Raw genomic sequence first — 16,939 nt, forward strand, 5'->3', positions numbered from 1 at the left:
AGGCAATCTTTTGCTTTCCAGTGGGATTTCTGGTGAAAAGCACACAGCACGTTTTACTCCAGAGCCCCCATGGGCGCATGTGGTCATACAGCACCCTCCCCTTGGCCCCTTTCAGACCCCAGGTCTTCTCTCATCTCTGGGTAGCTTTTAAAGCACCTCCCAGATTACCTTGGGAAATGAATACAGACTTTATGAGGTCATTTGTCTTCAATGCACTTTCTAAATATTTAAATATGGAATATTGTTTACGACATTTCCTGATGAATTCAGTGTAGCTAACCAGGGGAAAGGCTGATGCAGTTTAGATGTCACCACTGCAAGGCAACAGTTGAGCAAAGATTTTCATGAACATGGTTCTGGACTTAGGACCATGCACAGCACACTTTGACTGAGAGATTTGTTATTACTTTGGAGCTGATCCTAGAAATAGTCCTGATCCTTTACTCACTCACTTAATGTAAACTGCAAAGGGCAAGAACCACATATCAGGCTAAATAATGATAGTTGTTTTTTTTTAATCTTAATTGTATTACATCTTTTCTCAAAATTACTTAATGGATGTAATGCACATAACACATAAATAGAGAAAAGGCCCCATGTCATTAGCAATCACACTAATCTGCTGTGTAGAACTGTTAGAAATAAAAGCAAATGTGACTGTACAAAATGCTCTTCACTTTGGAGATACAAAACACATGGAAGCTAATTTGTTTCTCTACTATCAATACTTCTCAAGTTGGCAACGGTCTCCTAAATTGAGTCCTATTTTATTCATTAGCATTATACAGCACTTTCAGTAAAGCAGTTGGTAACTACCACTCATTCTGCTTTTTAAAGCTGAGTAAGCAAACCGTTCTATTTTATTTATTAGTACAGGTTTTGTTAGTACCACCTATAATACAAGCGAATCAATTCATTGCTTACCAGAATGGCACGTGCTGATTAGCTAAATTACATTTCAGAAAAGATCACTCTGAATTCTCAAAGTTTTATGAGGTAGATTATCTGGCTTATCAAATAAATCATTCCAAAACAGTGCATATCTGTTGCATTTTATCTTTGCATAATGATCAGAAACCTATTTCTGAAAAACTTCTAAGGAGCCAGGAGTGATTCAGAGTTAAAAGGCCAGGGCATATTTTCTGCTTGTGGCAACTTAACACAGATACCTTAAATGTGTTTGCTATCCAGTTAGGGCTTGTTTCTGTCCTTTGGTACTGCATTAAATCAGGTTAATGAATGAAAATTGCTGATGGTTTAATATCACTTTGGCTGTGTTGACACTAAGCAGATTTAGCATTGATTTCTAGCATAAGCTAGTTTATTCGAACACAGTTTGTGTTTATACATAGTTATATATAGACATATATACACACAAATGGCATCATGATCTGTGATGTGAGGGTGGAATAAGGCTAGCTCCTCTATTATAATTCTACAGTCTCAAAAAATCAATTCGAAATGGCATGCCTGCATCTATGCAGCATACCCTTCACAAAATTGCACCCAAAGGTTGCATCTTACCATGTGGTAAGCCTGTGCAAACGGCAGGAGACAGTCTAGTGGTTCAAATCCCCTTCCCTTCTCCTTCTCTGTCTCCATGGTAAAATGGTGACAAGTTACTCTGTTGATCTTAAAAAAGCAGAAAATAGTTACACATTAAAAAATAAAAAATTAATAAACAATTAAAACCCTTTAAACGTCCTTTTAAACACAACAGAGCTTGCAGCACCATTATGGCGCATGAATTGTGCCACGCACAGGGTGCTGCTCTGCAGGCGCTTTCCCCAGCATCAGTCCCAGCGTGGGAGAGGCACCACCGCAGCGCTGCTTAACCCCCGCCTGCAGGAGCCTGTGCACAGCAAGGGTTTGCTGGCTAGCTCGGCACGAACTCAATAAGCCTGGGAGCTTGTGCTCTGACTAATTATTTATTCAGCATTCAGGTAGCCCTAGACCAGGACCCCGGATTCTCAGCTGTGACTCTGACTTGGTGCTTCTTCAGGGCAGGAGCTCACGTAACATGTCCACTTCCTGGTTTCTTCTCACACGCTTGGAGAGGGCAACCAAAGGCACTTTTCTGAGTACAAGAGCAGGCCCAAGCTGGCCAGTGGCTTCGCCAGTGCTCTGCAATGCCTCTGCTCCCCTAATACAGCAATACTGCTCTTCCAGCTATACTCATAAACTCCCTCAGGATACAGAGGCAATTTATATTATCTTCTGTTGCACTTGGGACTATTTCCAAACTGTATTTGTGGCTGTAGCATTATTACCTTACTCTGCACTGTATTCTAATGCTTCTTTAATATTATTCTAAATATCTTTGAAATAAATATTACAGTGTCGGGTACGAAGGCAAATCAGAAGTTCTGGGCAGAGTCTTTCTCATTTTACTCCTCATTTTTATCAGACAATGAACCTACCCTTGCCAGCCATAAATTTGGCCAAAAAATAGAAAGGCCTTCTAAATATTTTTGACAATATTTGTTAAAAATACCGCATACAGCTGCTCCAGTGACGTCTCAGTCACCCAGAGGGTATAAACACTCTAAAAGAGACATAAAATAGGCTAGCCTATAGCCAATGCAAACCCAAAATCTATTTCAGAGGCAATAGCTCTAAATTTAAGAAAAATGTCCTTCTTTTTGCTATTTCACTATTTTAACTTTAAAAACCAAGGCTAAGTGAATGCAACTTAGAAAGTCCTTTTGGAGATTAGCATTTGAGGAAGTTCTGGGAGCTGTAAGGATTTTTAAAAACCTGACGAAGCCCCATACTGCACTTCTACATGCTTTTGAGCTTGAAGTTCCAGCAGTGGTGAACTTATTGTGCAGATTATGATCAGAAAAGACTAGTTTGCATGGGCTAGAAATATAAACTCAGAAGTGAAATCCTCCTTATTCCTATTTTGTTTGGTCCAATCAATATGGATAATGTTTGAATTCTTCCACAAAGCCTAAGTGACCTTAACTTGAACAGAACTTTTATTGTTGAAAATTTGACATTGACTGTCATTACTGTTCCTACTGGTCTACTTAGTTTCTGACCACATTTTCCTGCAATATCTTTGTAGAGTCACAGGATTTACTTCATTTAGACACTATGCGTAACTTACCACTCTGGTATTTATCTGAATTCTTCCTGTGTCCATTAAACTCCTAAAACCAAACCAAGCTGTGTTACTTTCTGTGGGTTATAATGATGAAAAAATGTGTTTTAAACAGCAAGTATCAACCTATTACAAACTTCAAAGAAACAAAGAGTTAAAAAGTCTTTCACTCTCTCCCGTGTCCACAATATCTGACTAGGACTAAAATATTAAAATGCAAGAAGATCAATTATTGAACCACATTCTTTATTCACTGACATGTTTTGTCAATTAAGCCAAGCTTCAATTTCTCAGGCTTCCTACAGTGTATTTTATTATGGTAATTCTTCTTTTTGCATTTTTCCTTCAAGTTTGTCTGTTTTTTCAAAATTCCTAGATCACAGGTGTAGACTGCTTCATAAGGTTCTGTAATGTAACCCATGAGGCATATGGCAGAACTGGAGCTCCGGCTCCTCTGCAGTGGGTAGCAGTGGTGGGGCAGCCTGAGTGGCTGCGAGGACAAGGACACATGATCCTCCCAAATTAGGACCAGTGTGGAGCAATTTCCTCTTGCAGCCACATGTAACAGATCCGGGGCTGATGGGTGGTGAGCGGACTTATTTTACTGATTTCTCCACACCACCTCCTGACTCAGACATTAGCTAGTGCCTGGGAGCAGTACCAGTGACAGAGGAAAAGAGATGGATATTGTCATGGTACCAGGTCCTTACATCGTTCTCCTCTCCCACCAGTCAGAAACAACTTCTTCAGAACTCGTTCTTTCAGGGTTATTTTTTAAACTGCAGTGTTGGCATGAACTCCTTGTTAAACCCTCTTTTCAGTACTGACCCATCATTGCCAGTTCTCTCAGGTGTGCCACAACTCTTGATTTGAGGGTTTTTTGCCTGTTTTGGGATGGAAAGCTATTGTCTCAAAGCCTTGTTTCATATAGCCACTAACATTTCATGTGCCTACCACACAGCTGCAGCATAACTGGAAGATATCCAAGCTAAGGTTAAAATCAGCTGCCCTGCAAGAGAATGGGTTATATTAGCTCTGAACTTTATAGCCATGCTCTAGTATCCAGCCTAGCCCTTCTGAAGCTACTTCAGATGCCTCCATGTGACAGTGCTGACTGCACCTGCCTCTAAAGAGCTGGCTACACCACTTGCCTCTGTTCTTGATGAAACTAAATTCAAACCCTTCTGCAAAATGCCACTGACTCAGCACCATGTTGGTGCTAGATAAACTACAGTGGGTGCTTGCTACCATCTCACTATTTTGGAGGAAAAAGAGAGCAACAAAAGAAGAGGATTAACTTCAAGCTGCTGGGCAAGACATTTTTTGGGGGCATGTTTGAGACTGTATTTATTAATGATGCTGTTCAGGAGAAGGATAACTTTCCCTATCACACACAAAATATAAGAAACAAAGAAAAACATTTATATATTTATTATTCCAGTGCACCTTTTGATTTCCCTGGTGATTCCCTGGTTTATTACTCCCTTACAGACATTAATTGGGGCTGCTGAGATTTTCAATTGAAGCCGTTGCCACCAAAGGACCTACAACCACGAGTAATGAGGAAGCCGCACAGGGAGCAGAGCACAGCAGCCCTCTCCAAAAGCAAGTCCCCAGAGGGATGTTGCAGCTCCACTCGGGCAAGCTGCCATGTCCCATTTTTCACTGGTAGCAAGGCAAAGACCATTCCAGGATAGTGCTGCTGTCTCCTTCCCAGGCCATTCGTACCAGAGTTAGCCTCCCAAAGTGTCCTGCTAGGAAGCACAGATTGAAGGCATGGGCAGGCACAAGGCTCTGGGGAATGGGACTCCCCTGTCCCTTTGGGCTGCATGTCAGAAATTACTCATAATAATAAGATTTTGAGCACACTCAAAAATAAATCGACTGTTAACTCAGAGAGAATTATTAGGATCCTCTTACTATTGTCTATAATTCATTTATAGCACTTGAAATGCCAAAGAGAGGCACTTCAGCATATGATGAAACTGAAGCAGATGCCGCTCTTGATTGTACAACTGCTTATCCAGCTAATGCAAAGCAAAAAGTTCAGCAGCCAGTTGCCAGCAACTTGGTTTGTCTGTCTAAATAGCTACTGGTAGCTTCTCAGCTCTGTCTCTCGTTCACACATAGGAACAGAAAATGAAACAGAAAACACATTATGTGATTTATCCAGAGATCAGGATTCATACCCCTGCTACTGGCCCATGCACCTGCAATCCCTGAGAACAGAAATTTCTAGAACTTTAAGATGTCTTTTTTAAATTTAAATTTTCCAGAGTTCACTGATGCACAGGGCATTTGGAATAACTCAAGACATACAAATCTACTGATGAAAAATTCATAATGAGTTAACAATAACGAAGACAAAGTACTGCACGGGTATACAAATATTCCCTTTATACACATGAAAAACCAAAAGGCATACGGACACGTCCGTTTTGAAGTTCCTCTGAGGACTCAGGAAGCTCAGTCTCTGTATAACAGCACTTATCTTTGTAAGGTTTACATTTGCTGGTTCAGCCTTCTAACTTCTCCCATGATCCTGTCTAAATTCGAGCAGTAATCCAAAAAACCTACCTGACTTGTATCCTTGATTTGTTCTACCAATGGCCTTTAACACCCTGTGAACCACTCCTGTATGTGTTGCCCTGTGATTCTGAGGTGCTACAGAACATTATGGGGAAGGCAGGTAGGTAACAGCCTCAGGGATGGAGGTAGAAGAGCTGGGGTGAGAGGAGTAGAGGCGGTGGATGGATGTATACACATATATATATGTACATGTACATACCCTTAACTATCGCTGAACACTGCTTTCATAAGATGTGGGTGAGACCAGTGAGACCAGTGACAACCAGTGATCAGTGACCACGCCATCCGACGAATGCTGTCAGCAAGTGATCGGTACATACATAGACAATTTCTGCATTTTGCAGCCTTAGGAGAAAACCTTCCCAAGTCCGTGTCTGCATAAAGACTGCTGTGTTTAACAGCCACAGTGAACCTGTACTCCTTAAATATGTTCAATAAAATGTGGGCATCCCGAGGCAGTAAGTTCCACACAGTGATTATGTGCTATCTGAAAAGCAACATTTTCTTCTTGATTAAAATAAGCTATTTGTCAGCACTGTGTAGAGAGGAGGGCGACTCTTGCCTTGACAAGAAGCTGCGGTCACCAGCTCAGGTGTGCAAGGGAGCAGTCACCAGTGGAAATCAGGAGAGCAGACGCTGCCGAGAGGAGATGATAAAGAGAATGAGCATCTTCCTCTATACATGAGGGTAAAGGGGCAGCAGGTACAGGCAAACCCTGAGAAAAATAATTAACAAATGGAAACTTTCTCATGAGAATTAGCACAGACTGTTTCTGTCTCTTCTCCAGCCATATCCACAGCATGAAAATGGCATTTGCCTTTCTGCATAGGGAACCTGCAGCAGAAATGTGCCTGCATTTCGGTGAGTACAAACCCAGCTCACCAAGCCGGAGAAAACACAGACAAAACCCACAAGGGCTCATATCATCCCAGTTAGCTGAACGCACGGGCTTGGCTGAAAGGCTGAAGTGCTGGTCCTCAAAGCTGTTTCAGCATCTAAATCCCACTCTAATCGCAATTTTTGTCCTGGGCTTGAATCATTGTTAGATGCTTGATAGATTGTACAAACAGGTTTTCTGTTTGCAGAATCCATTGCAACAATTTCACCTGTTAGAAGCTAAATTTACAGGGTATTCGTAATTCCTTGAATATGTTGTTTGTAAGCTGTTCACTGTGATCTTAGAGAGAAACTTCTTCAGGAAATTATTTTTCTTCCTTTTTTATTTTTTTTTTTAAAGTCTCTTGCTAACATATAATTCAACAAGGCATTGCAAGCTACTAGCCAGGTAATTCAATAAATAAGAGCCAGGTAGCTGCCACACAGGCTCTCTCTTCCAGGCTGAGTGATCACCCTATACTGCAACACATTGCAGGGGCATGTTCATTTGCTGTCCTGTACAGGTCCTTTTATCTGTCTTTTCTCTGCAGTGTCTGAACACTTTCCTGTAACACATTAAGCAATATGAATATTATACATCACCTCTATGGTTCTCTCTCATGTTCATGTAGGCGATGAGAGAAATATATTAATGTTAACGATGGCTTTATACTTCCTTAATAGTTACCCTGCTTCCAGCTTTTCAGAGCAGGGACTCATTCTTACTGGTTAGACCATTTGGGCTTAAAGTTCATTCTGGTTTTAAAATGTGTTACAGCGACAGTCCTTGTATTTTAAGGGAGCAGTAGTAATGGATTTAGTAACCTCTCTAAAGCAGCATGAATTTGGGGTACCCAGGGTCTGTGAGGCACTCACGGACTTTTCAAGCTCGTGGGCACCCAAAGGACCCTGCAGGGAGGGGTGGCACAGCATGACTGCCTCTCTGCCCCCAGCACCATGCCAGGGATGCTCTCCAGAGCCTGCCTGCGCCCATCGGGGCTGTAGCACTGCCACCCCACCCTGCAGTGCTCACCGAGTGAGGCTGCAGGTACCACCAGCAGCCCTCCCTGATAATTTATTACAGATGCTAACAGTGTGAAAAGCAGCATGGGAGATTCGATGACTGTGGGCTTCACCGAGGTTTCAGTGTCTCGCATCCTGGCTGTTCCCCTCTAGCCACTTTCGAGCGCTTCAGAGCAACCAATTTCTTCTCATCTGATTTCTGAAAGTTATCTCTGGTTCCTCCAGTCAGTGCACTGATATTTCATCATTCATTGCTGTTTATGTATGTTCAGTGTTACCATATATGAAACAGCCCAGTAACATTTTCATACAAAAGGTGTTATGGACGGACGGTTCAGGCAATTATGGTACATTCCTGTATAACTTGCTCCAAGAGAAAAAGTCCCTGGTTTCTCTCCCCATCTACTCAGTCTCCCTTCAGCATTTCTCTTCCAGCTGTCTCAGAGCCTGTAGACGGCCGCTCCTCTAAGCTGATGTTCCCTCTTCAGAAATAATTTTTAAAAAGTTATATCATGATATAAAAAAAAAAAATCCCAATTAATACTTATCTTTCCACTAACATGATTTCCAGTTGTTTGTAGGCTTTGTTTAATATCGTCTTTTCAATTTAAATGTTCTTATTCCAAGATAAGAAAAACAATTCACTGAGTCACATTTCTTTTATCTGTCCTAATTAGTTTTCTAATTAATTCATAACTCCAAAAGCCTTCATTTATTTCATGTTTCAATTTAACTTCTGAGCTGCCATAATCAGATTAGCAATCAAACCCATTTTGAAAATATTTCTTCTCACAGGAAGCTGGGGAAACTCATACAAAACTGCCTCTGCGAATCTAATAAGCTTACGGTTTCTGCTTTGTTCTCCCCAGTCTAATTTTCAAGTTTGCAGGCATCCCACTCAATCTGATGTGAACTCACCCATACAAGGATGATTCTTTCCCCCAGCAACCGCTCTGTTATTATTAGTTATTTGCTTTACAGTGCTTGGAAAGGAATCAAAGGTGTAGGGAACTGGGTTACACTGAGCTGCACGACGCCTCCCAGGCACAGGTACGCAGGGTCACCCAGGCCTCCTGTTTCCTAAACTATTGCTCCCCCCGCAACGCCAAACTGTACCGCTCCTCAGCAGTGACAAGTGACATTTCACTGGCGTATTTGGAAAGCAGTCCATTAAAAAGTGCAGACAGCTGCAGATCAAAAAGGATGTGATCAAGCAGAAACAGATAGCAGGGAGTTGTATCCTTCTCCGAAACAGTCTCACTACATCGCTCTGATTCAGGAAAGCATCACCCTTTGGAAAAGCACTTAAATGTGTGCTCATCTTTGAATATATGCTCGGTCCCACTGAAGTCTCTGAAAGATAAGCATCCTCAAGAGCATCTTGAATAAAGACAGACTTAGCATGTGATTACACTCCTTAGCTGATATGGGATCTAGAAAATATAATGCAAAAAGCAGAAAGTCATTGTTACGGCAGATTTACAGAACATCGTGACACTGTCTGTACCCATCACACAGCAACACTGAGATTTCTTATTCAACTAATATTCTCATTCTTGCCAGTTTTGCCCTGGAAATGGAGAAATTATACAACATTTCCTACAGCATCCTTTCTAATCTTTCTGCTATCAAACTTCAGAGATATTCAGAACCTTCTCCCCCATGGTAATAATTATAACAGTTTTCTAAAAATCCTAATAAACACTGTCTCATTTTTGTACTCTCCTTCAAGTATTACCTGGCACCACAAAGGACTAATTCAAAACAACCCTAGCAAACCAATGGTTCACACCACAGTCACAGTCTCTATACCTTAGAAGATTTTTATAAAAAATGACATAGCATGCTATTTTTTCTTTCGTATGTGTGTGAAGAGACAGAAAAATGTTAAGAAATTACATAAAGGACTTTTTCATTTACATAAACACACATGAAGAAGCAATTGAGAGAATCACATTATAATAACTTTAGCGCAGGCATTGCAAATGCAAATTTTTAAAATCCTTTGACGCATCAAAACCATAAATGTTTTAAAATTTAACTAAACATTTACCACCCTACACCCAGAAAGCTCTGTAGTGTCTGGCCAAGGTTAACACAATGATTAAAATATGGACACATATAGAAAGAGAGAAATAATACTTATAAAGACATGTTCTACTGTGTTGCACTAAGGACAAGTTTAGTTGGATAAAAGCTACTACGTGAGAGTTTTACCAAGGCTCAAAGGTTCATGCATACAGATGAAGAAAGCCTTGAAGAAGACAGCTACAAAAAAGAATTTAAAATAAATATAAATAGCCATGTATTTCTGTAACACTGAAACTTCTCTTGATTTTGCAATCATTCAGAAGAAATCTAAATGGCGTGACATGACAATTCAGTTTAAATTAAGTCACTCACATTAATCAATATTCATTTATTCTTATAGCAAGTCATATAACAGTGTTGTCAACATTTCATCTTTAAAAAAGAATTAGTGACATTAGAAACAGCTCTCATGATGAGAGAATATTAAACATGTTAATTCTTACTAAAGAATTTATGTATTGCTCCTATCATGTTATTATATTCGCTTTCAGTGAATTCATAGTATTTGCGTGTTTGCACATTAAACGTTTGTACTCATGAACTTCAGATTCAGTGCTGAAACTGCTAATTGTGCAACTGCATAAAGATTAAAAAAAAAAAAAGCCAGAAAGATTTTTCTTCTTTTAAAAACATTCTGCACATGCTCTTATGTAAAACATTGCAGTAGCTGACAGTACCCAGAGTCGGATGTTTGTGTGGGCTGAGTGGGAAATAACCTTCCATTAATTTTCAAATAAATTCTGGACACCATGAGTGGCATAATGTTCAATGTCTTGTTTTTCTTGGGTTTATTTTGACAACTGAAACCCATTCAGAACTCATCTGCTTATAAAAGCAACCTGAAGAACACGTCAGAGGAGGGGACACAGCTGTACCTGTCACGCTGCAGTGCGCAGGCATCGCAGCATGCTCTGAGTCTGTCCAGTCAAAAAACCACAGCTCTAGATACCAACAAAGCAATTTTAAAAAATGGTTATAGCAAAGGGCTGAATACATGTCAGCCTCTCAGTTCTTCCCTAGCACACAGTAACACACCAGGCATGGGTGCAAAAGCAAGGTCTTCTGGGTTTGGGCTCCAGAACTACTCTCACGCTGCAACCTATAATCCAGGCAGATTTGGATCCATTTCCAAGAGCCCGAGGGGCTGTTCAGAAGACCCCGGATGCACCTACTTGCTACATACGTGAAGTGCGGGGACCGTACGCCGTCATCTACCCATCCATCCACACAACACATCTCTACTGGTCAGGAGAATGAAAGTTTACCAAGACGGAAATCAAACCTGCAAGCAGAGCAGTTTGAGGGCTTTAACCTATTTGTAGTTGTTTGCGCATCACTTGGGTTTGTCCCCTGTGAGGGACACTGAAATGCAAGGCAGATGTACATTAAAATTATGCAGCAGTAAAAGATCGATATCTGTTAAAGCCACAATTTCTACATTCCCTCCTCCTGCCCCCATGTCCCACTCAGTACTGCCAGCCCAACAGCGAGAGAAACCCTGCGCAGTGGCATTGCTGGGCAGGAGCCGATGGCGCGAAAGCAGAGGGGCAGCAGAGCGTTATGGGCCCAAACTGGGCACACCGGTAATACAGCGCAATGCTACGCTTTGTAGAGCAATGTTTTATGTAAAATCCATTGTGGGATAAAGGACGTGACAGTTTAGAGGATGTGTCAATTTTTTACACTGTGCTTGCCTATGCGTTACCCTCCCTTACAAACACCTCCTGCCTGCAGTGTGGGTGCAGGGGGTGTTAGCAGAGCTGGTGCACTAAGGCGTAGCAATCAGCTGCTTTTAGCAGTGCCTTAATGCTTTCCTAAGCATCTTGCTCGAAGCGTTTAATACTTCCCATCACCTCCTTTTGCTACGCATCCCTCTCTCTGACACGTAAATAATGAAAGTGTACTCTTCCTAGTTTGGTATCTCATACTGACAATCAGCTGCAGGGAAAACACAGTCAGTCAGTATTTGACGGGAACGAAAGAGAAAGCAGGCTGAATTTGACCCATGCAGTAAGTTTCAAAGGCAATCCCATAAACTCTCCTCAGCAAGGCTGGAGTCTAACAATATCAGCTGTCGGAGATGCTCACCCCTTTGCAAAAGTCCCTAGCTCCAGCAGCAGTTCCCGTAGCCAACTAAATCATATCTTTATCAGAACACAGGAGCATATAACAGCTCTGACAAGCACATGACTGGCCATACATCCCCATCTTTTAGGATTATGAGTGAGCCTGAAGTGAAAACCAGAAACTTCCAGGCAGAAATAGAAAATGGGTCCCCCCACTGCTCTGACCACAACAGTCCCATGGTGGCCACCGCGCTGCCCACAGCCACGTGCACCGAAATACCTGGGTGCCTGGCACCAGCGTGACCTGGGATGCTTGCCCAGGGGCTGGCAAACTCAGATTTGTGGGGGAAAAGCTTCAAGGGTTTGGCAGCCTGGACAACATAGAGAGGAAATGTCCATTTGCCAAATCCACCGAGAGGCAACCAGCATTTCACTGTTTCAGTATTTCTGAAGCTCAAATTAATCTGACTCCAAGACTAGATTTTCTGATCTATGAAGATGGTTTTAATATTGATCCTTTTTGTATTCTCTTACATCAACTACTGCTTGCAACTGGATGGAAATCTTCCAGGAATATTGCAAACGATAAATGATTTGACAAAACCTGAGATATTTTATCCACAGAGATGCTCCTTATACTGGAGGAAATAAGAACCCTTCACTAAGCACTTGGGAAATATTCATTATTTATACAACCAAAAACTACTCTCAGGTCTCTATTTATGTACTCCTCCATCAAAAGCTTTTACATTACTCTTATTAGTATCAGAGCCTGCTTTTTTGATGCTGAAATTTCACTTCCTTACTGGAAATTTAGGCTTCCAATAGCTTGCAGCTCCCCTGTACTGGAGCTGATTCGCCACTGCTCCATCTCTTACCAAGTATTAAACTTGTGCTGAGGTCAAAAAGCAGCTGATCTCACCCTAAAGTATTTAATCCCTTTCCCCAGGTCCCTGGCATAGTCATCCACTAACACTAAAGAAGCAAGCCCAGTACTTTATTTTCATACTGTGTATTTCTCACCGATTAGTTTCTCACCATGTAGGAAAACTTTTACCCCAGTGAGAATTTGTATGGTGGAGTTCCTGAAAGCGGGCGCCCAGGCACAGGCACCTAAGGCCTCAGCTGCTCAGTTAAGCAGAGCATACGCCAGTCGCAGTAACGCTGTTGAGCACCAAGAATTTACCTAGCTTTGGGCACTTAGAGTACTTAGGCAGAAATGTAGTTGCTGATGACCCCATGTAATCCATGGAAAGTGATCATTCCCCCTGGAAGCACCTCTGTCTCTCCACTGACTGTGCAGAGATCCCAGTGCAATTACTTTCCTAACCGGGACACCTCAGGTGAGGTAAATCCACACCCCTTTAATGTAGTCTTAGCACTAAAGTGCCCTGAATTGCTACTGCCTTGCCTTCACGTTCATCCTCTTCTTTTGTACTGCCACAGTTGTGCAGAAGGCATCTGGTCCTTCCCGTTCACTCCTCTAAAAACTGAACTCTTTATTGGTTTCTCTCATCTCTGACATTCCAGGAGCAGAAAGGAGATGAGAATGACACAGGTTTCAAAATCGCAATGGATGGAATAAGTAGCTACAAATACTTTTCTATATGTATGAAAAATAATGACAGTAGAGAACACCAAAATAAGTCTTTAAGACATTTCCTAACTGGAGGGAGAAATAAATTAAAACATGCAATAAAAGTTTTATAGCAGTTAGTGATTTCACTTTGGAAAACCTGCTAGGAACAAAGTTAATGGCATAATAAATTCTTTTTTTGTGAGAAATGATTATTTGGGGTTTTAAGGTTTGACAGTTTCTTGTAAATCTAATCAGCCAGCTAGCAATTAATAACATTAAATTGCTTCATGTCTTTCTGCACGAGCACAGTCATGCTGTGTCAAGGCATATACCTTCGAATGCTCAGATTTCTCTCACAGGCTAGTTCGCGTTAGCTGCGTGCACGCAAAAGCAAGCGTTTCTAAAAGTGTTAGATAACTAAAGACACAAGCTCAGAGGAAGACTATCAGCATAGTTGGAAGACCCTTTATTTTACTTCGGATTCTGGCCTATCTAAGAAAGAAGCATGTAATTTGAGTCTGACCTGTCTCAAATCAGCACCCAAACCCTCTAACTTACTGTGTTTTCATCTATTACGCTTTTGATACTTGAAGGGACCCAAATCTGTTTCAACCAAATTATTTTTCACCATTGTGGATGACACTACAATTTTTAGCCATGGACTAAGTTCAGATGAGGAACAAGGAGGTGCCAAAATGACAAAGCCAGGGAGCTAGAGATGGCTTGGGTACTTTTGTTAATTTGGATCCAAGATGATACACTGGACCATAGGGTACAAGAAAGAGTTTGTGGTTGAAATAAACATTAAAAAGATGTGTGAGACAACCAGAGTTCAAAAACAAAATTCAAGAGGTCCATCTCGTTTATAACCCCCACCTAAGAGTTTTGCTTTAAAACTGAACTCACCCAGAGTTTAATGGCGAGAGATGATGTGAAGATGAATCAGTGGTTGGCAGCCTGAAGTGAAAATTCATAGCATCATTGCACAGGAAAGGAGGCAGTGCAGTGCTGAGTGAGACTTTAAATCTATATTTGTCCATTATAATACTTTTTCTAAGTTATTACATATCCCTAAGAAAAATGAATGTGCTACAGCAGCTTTATTTAAACCTCAGAGGAGTTTGAAGTTATTTGGATTTCGCCTTTGCGCAATTTCATCTATTGCTCTCCTTGTCTCCCATCAGCAGACACGTAAGCCAAAATCCTGTTACAAAATCAAGTAGCTTTTCATCTTCAACCATTAATTATCACAAAGTCTATGTGAAGCTGGCAAACATCACTGCCCTCCATACCTCAAATAAGGAGACAGACAGCAACAAAGCAGCTTTCCTGAAACCACAGAGAAAGCATCCCAGAGCCCAAAATGTGATTTAACTTCTGTGCTTTTATAAACTGAGCAGTAGCAGTGATGAGTGTCACTGGCCCCTAAGTCAGCAAACACTTTAAATCACTCTTTTGAAAGTCTGTAGAAGTGAACAAACACCCTCATGGCAGAGCTGTCCGCAGGAACTTGCCCGGTGCAAGCCTGTAGATACACAGCTCAGGCAAAATGTTCTCTAGGCTGGCAGCACTATAGGCATATGCAGAGCCAAGGGATCGATCCAAGGCAGAAATTGTCAACAAATGTTAGTAATAATATAATGCCAAGAAAGGCAGAGCTGTTCTCCACCTCTGCACATGATTGTAACATCACACATGTGAGGGGGCATGAATCCCTTCCTCCCCAAACCAGTCTGGTTTCAGTCCATCTCTCCTGGATGGAGCAAACCTTGCTCTTGAAACAGCAGTTCCCTTTACCTCCTGTTTGATACATTTGCTGGGATTCTTATTAGGTTGTGTAGAAAAGGCACCAGAATAGATAAACTCCACTTTTATAGAGCTCTTTGGAAGTGTAATAGCGTTTAACTGCAATTTGGGGTTTTTTTCAGTTGAGCAGAAGGCTTATAACAATTGGCATAGCCTGGGTGTTCCTCAGGACAGAGCCTGTATCTGTCTGTCCACAGGAATATGTGCAACGAGCTCTGAACCCTTGGCCAAAGCATTTCCCATCTTACCATAATATAAATCCTGCTCCAAGCATGAAGTACATCACTTTTTATCAAAAGTCTCTCACTTCAAAGGGAAATGGCAGTGGCACGGAGCATCAAACAGATCCGTGGGGCTCATAAGCATTTATAAGCCTCCTAAGAGCAAAACTCTTATGGTTCATCTTCTCAGCTAAAAAAAGACTCGAGATTAACTTCTTTTTTTTTTTTTTAAACTGAAATACTGTAATATCTGTGAGCTATCCAAAGCCCACGGTGAAGATAACTCAGGTATCTCGGTCATTCCCATGCGCAGAGTTCAGTGCTGAGGACAATGCAAACCAGTTCACATGCCACATCACCTTATTTCTCTTACACCACTTTTTGGGGATAGGTAGAAGCCATTTGCTCAGCCAGGCACAGGCAGCTGGATTATACCCGCACAGTTCCACTACCCGTGGAAGCAGCCTGCCCTCCTGCAAGGAAGCCTGCAGCAGCCCCCCAAGGAAGCAGCAGCTCCCGTGGGTGCTGGCTCTCTCAGCCCCTCACCCAGCTCAGTGCCCCCCACAACTGCCCTGCTGCACCCCAAACCTCACCGCTGCCTGACAAGGAGGACTGCAAGTCACCCAGCCTTTAGCCTTGAGGCAGATACATCACGTCTGTCACCACTGTGGACATGCTGTGAGGCAGCTCCCTGGGCAGATGACAGGCAGCTGGGAAATTTGACTGATTGTGGGCTCATCACAAATGCCTATTATTAGAGAATTAATCACAAGTGCTAATTCTCACTCTGCCTCTACTGCAAAACGCAGTGTGATGGTCCCTGAACAATGATGTTGCGCACAAATGCTGCGAAAGGTCAGCTCCTGCGAGCAAAGCCAGGCCACCACTGCAGTGGTGTGTCGGGGCCAAACACAAGCGAAACACATAGCCTGGCACAACGGATCCATGGTGCAGCATCACATACTCCTGTATCAGCTATTCCCTGGTTTTTGGTCTTTTCTTTTAAAAAATGAGTAAAATTAGACTTTTAAAAAAATCTTATTGCAAGTGAGGAATTTGATAGTGAAGAATGTGGTTGCTTGCAAAACTCAGGATACCTATTCCTGCAAAAATAATGTGTGAAAGCTTCTACTCAATTAGTGCTGCCAGTGCAAATTGTTTTTACTAGTAATGATGTAATAAAATGTTAAACAGCAGGTGGGAGCTCCATTACTAAATGCCCAGGAGGAAATAAGATGAAGGATTTTTTTTGTCTGTTGAGAATTGACCATCATTATAATTGAGTAACCTTTTTCAAAAAGAGGTACTAAGCTAGGTTTTTGTGACCTAATTGCTTCACAGAACTTCACACATCACATGCTATTGTTGTTCGTATCCTAACTGTCACTTGGTATTCGTGACCATCCGTAGTCTGTCATTTGCGATAATTGATGTCATTAATATACATTCTTTGAAGGCCTTTCTGTAATCGTTAGCTAACCATATGGGATGTAAAATCAATGATCTGAACTATGTCATTAATAAGAAGTTAGGTGTGAATGAGCTTTTTCCAAAAATATGAATTCTGCAGGTTATTTAATTT

Source organism: Nyctibius grandis, chromosome 9 (assembly GCF_013368605.1).
Source record: "Nyctibius grandis isolate bNycGra1 chromosome 9, bNycGra1.pri, whole genome shotgun sequence".
Classification (NCBI taxonomy): Eukaryota; Metazoa; Chordata; class Aves; order Nyctibiiformes; family Nyctibiidae; genus Nyctibius; species Nyctibius grandis.